Here is a 4,489-nt window from a genome sequence, read left to right on the forward strand (position 1 = left end):
TATATATATATTGTCAGTAACTCATAACTCCAAAAAAGAAGCACATTGTATATATATACAGGTTGGCGAAAAGCCACCTGACAGTAAATAAAAGCCATTTAATTCCAAGATTTATTTATGTTTAACAACTGAATGAATTTAATAAAAGCATCTAAATCTGAAACATCATGAAAACAGTTCAAACTGAAGTCCTTCTTGAGCGACACATTTTTCCATTTGAGTTAGTACAGAATTACAGATAGTATTTATGGAATTTTGATTAACTGCTGGGTGACTTTTGGCCAGCTCTGTATATGCATGTATATATAGAGATGGCCATAAATCACTTCACCTGTTTCTTATTATAATAAAGAAATGGGTAAAGCAATTCATGGCAATCCGTGTATATAAATGTTCAGGATTCAAGTGAATCAGGTACCTAAATTGTAAAGCACTAAGTTGAGGTCAAAGAAATAGCAATCATGTGCAAAACGAAATTAGAGAAACATATTCGTACATACCGAAGTAAAGACGGATTTATTTTCCAGTTGCATATACAATCACAAGTGCCTGACTGAATATACCTCGAGTCCCAAGGCTGTACCTAGGAACACACACTGTACTGGTTGTACTGCACTCGATAAACTCCAGATTCACATTAATTGCAGGTCTCAAGTAAATCTAAATAATAAACAAATAACAACAGATGGATATTAGTTCATTTACTACAGCTGTTTCAAATGAGTTTTTTTTATTGATGAATAGAGAGTTATTACATCATGTGAAAATAACTGTTACATCATGTGAAATAACCATATGTATATTTACATGAATTAAACATTTTCAAAAAACATTCAAGAATCAACATAATGTTCAACTTCATGAACCAAAGAATCATGAAGTGGCACATAATATTGATTCTTGAGATGTTTTTTGAAATGTTTAATTTGTGTATACACTAGTCCTCTGGTATTCACAGGGGTTATGTTCATAGAGCACCTGTGAATAATGGAAAATCGTGAATATTGGATGTGGTCCATAAGAATGTCTATAATGTCAAAATATAATGTAAAATATTATATAGAGGTATCAAGCAGAGGCCACCGGTTCATAATTTTCCTGACACTCCTATACAGATTGATGGGAAAAGCCTAAATTATGTGAAGTCATTTACATATCTTAATAGCAAAGTGAATTTGAATGCTTCCTTTGATGATGAAACCGTCAACTGTCTTGCAAAGGCAACCAACACATTTGGCAAATTCCGTCATCACCTGCAGAATGAAAGGGGCATCAAACTTGACATAAAAGTACAGGTTTATAAAGCTGCCATTCTTACTACTCTCTTGTATGGCTCAGAATCGTGGATACCCTATAGATAACACATTAACCAACTAGACATCTTCCACAGAGACCGTCTGAGGACAATCTGCAGTTATTCACTAAATGACAGAGTTTCTAATGCCAACTTGTTTAGCAAGTGTAAGACTGGTGGAACTGAGAGCTTTCTTATGCAATCACAATTGTGCTAGTCTGGTTATGTCGTCAGAAAGCATGATGAAAGAATACCCAATGTCCTCATGTACAGCCAATTTGAGAGTGGGCACAGGAATGTTGGTCAACCATAGCTCAGATATATGGGAAAGCTGATGAGTAACCACTTAGGAATGAAGATAGCTCACAGCATCATTGAGCGAACAAGCCTTGGAATGAATAAAATTGGAGATTGTTGTGTCGAAATGGTATTAAAACCTTTGTTGCAACCAGCATTAACAGACTTCAGGGTGCAAGGCTTCTGCCTATTTATCTATCTGTCTATCTGTCTATCTATCAATGCACATGTGTGTGCATTTTTATGTGCATGTGTGTGTGTGTGTTTGTGTTTGTCCCATACCACTACATATCAGCGAGTGTTGGTTTGTTAATATTCCTTTAAAGAGATTGATAGAATAAATGCCAAACTTAAATGTCTGTACTAGCATCGGTTTAAAACACACATTTTTGATCACAGGGTAGGTTTTAGCGACACTGTAAGTTTATAGCTTTATTCAGTCTGTGATTGGGTGAATAAACAGGCTCCCTGTAACAGGCACTCTCAGCTATGTCTGATTGTCAATTATATAATGTAGCCACTGCCATGTTTAATTGAGTTCTTTGAGTTCCTTTGCTTCACTTCTGAAGGACTCCCAGCGTGTTGGAACTTGTTTCTTTTGCTACCATCTTCATGGCTTGTCTCGCTTCGCTAGTATTTTGCATTCCCTCTTCTGTGAGATTTTTACCCGGTTTCTATTAGTCGCCGTTGCTTTTCTAGCACCTACAGCCTTTGCCACTGCAAGCAACTCACTGATTTTGCAGTCAAATACTTGGTACTGCTTATTCTCACAGCAGCCAATATTTTTCTCTCATATACCTTGAATTTTCACACCCTGTGATTTCCACATAGGTTCATCACGCTTGGACATCAAATTTTGCTGACTATGCGACTTTGGTCATCTGACTTGGAGCTTTGGACTTTTGTAAGACCTATTCAGAAGTCAGGCAATGTTATGCAAATTCTTTTGCACTCTTGTGCAATACTCACTTGATGCACAGTGCTCTCACGCCTATTTCTTTACCTTTCCTTCCATGCTACACCTCTTTCATTTGTATTGTTCATTTCACCTACTGGTTTATTCTCTGGGGGTGGCTCTGTAACATGTCTGTACTAGCATTCATTTAAAACACATTTTTGATCACGGGGTAGGCTCAAACGATACTGTAAGTTTACAGCTTTATTTGGTCTGTGATTGGCCAAATAAACAGGTCCCCTCTAACAGTGCTCTCTGCTACGTCTGGTTATCAATTATATAATGTAGTCACCACCATGTTTAATTGAGTTCCTTGAGCTCCTTGGCTTCACTTCTGAAGGACTCCCAGCTTGTTGTTTGGTTCTATCGCATTTATGCTGGCATCTCACACACACAAGATCAACCCTTCTTCCACAAGCGCCAGCAGGGTCGACCAAACTCAATGCTGTCATTTTATGTTTATGAGAAACACTTCTATCAAGTCTCTTTCTATATACACAAAGCACAACTAACGTCTTCAGACATTTATTCATTCACTGCTACAACATTATAGACATCTCACACGAACACTACTCACTTGTATACAGAACTCTATAAAATATTAACATTATACATAACCCACACTGCTGTGAATAAACTTTACTACCAACCACCATTGAAGTCCATCTGTCTTTGTATATCACCACACAACTGTTGAACAAACACACATACACACTGCTATCAACAACTACCGTCGCCGACATCATTATCTTCAGCCAACAACCATGGAGTCAACCCGACGTGAGAACAACTTTTGTTAAACTAAAAACCAGCAGACAATGTTAATGTGGTGGTATCAACAACACCGCCACATTGGTGACCTCAGAACCTCTTATTAATGTAGCAACCTTCCTTGCTATAAAGAGTACTGGGATTGATTTGTTTGACTAAAACCTTCCAGGATGGTGCCCCCACTCAGTGTAGTCACAGTCCAGTGACTTTAACAAGTAAAAAAATAAATGATAAAAAGAAAATATAGGACCAATTCATTTGAATAAAATCCACTAAAGCACCACTCCAGTATGGCCACAGTCCAATAAGTGAAACAAATAAAAGATGAAAGAGAAAGGATATACACACACACACACTCATAAACACATAAATACTATTTTATACATGCATATACATATACACACACACACACACACACATATATATATATATATATATATGTGGGTGTGGGTCTGTGGGTGTGTTTATGTATTTGTATGTTTAGATGTGCGTGTTTATGGTTGTATGCTTATGTGAGTGTACGTATATAAAACAAACATACGTGCCATTATATGTGTTTGGGTATGTGCGTGCGTGTGAGTTGAGACCCATATAACATAGATGAAGTAGTACGAAGAAGTAATTTACGCAGATACACGTGTAAATATTTATGTATACGTCAGAAAATTAGTGATATTTGCTGGTTAATTGTACTTGGAGAAAGGCAGGAAGACGGCAATAGACAGCAGGTAAAGAGACAGTGGAAGGGAAGAGGGAGGACGAGGAGAGGTGGGTGATGAATATGTATATATAGAGATAGATATGTAAGATGCATTTGGCAGAGTGCGAGATAGAGAGAGAGAGAGAGAGATAGAGAGAGAGAGAGAGAGAGAGAGAGAAAGAGTGAGAAAGAGAGAAAGAGAGAGAATGAAAGATATTAAATGGTGCTAGGATTTGTGAGTGAATGGATTGTATGTGTGTATATATATATATATATAAATGATGATGACGATACACACACACGCACATATCAAAATCATCATCATCATCTTCATCATCATCACCATCACCATCATCATTTAATATCCACTTTCTATTCTGGCATGGGTATATATATACATGTGAGCACATAAGTGCAAAATAAGATTATATTTATATATATATATATATACATATATATATATATATATATA

At 36.6% G+C, this 4,489-nt stretch overlaps 1 long non-coding RNA gene across 1 annotated transcript in view; it reads right to left on the reverse strand.

The window, feature by feature from the left end:
• LOC128249627 (uncharacterized) overlaps positions 1-4,489 on the reverse strand; it is a 19,712-nt gene that overhangs the window by 5,097 nt on the left and 10,126 nt on the right. The window contains exon 2 of the long non-coding RNA XR_008265743.1: positions 501-660. This is a non-coding gene — a long non-coding RNA (uncharacterized LOC128249627). The remainder of the gene's footprint in view (positions 1-500; positions 661-4,489) is intronic.

This window comes from Octopus bimaculoides, chromosome 16 (genome assembly GCF_001194135.2).
Source record: "Octopus bimaculoides isolate UCB-OBI-ISO-001 chromosome 16, ASM119413v2, whole genome shotgun sequence".
Taxonomy (NCBI): Eukaryota; Metazoa; Mollusca; class Cephalopoda; order Octopoda; family Octopodidae; genus Octopus; species Octopus bimaculoides.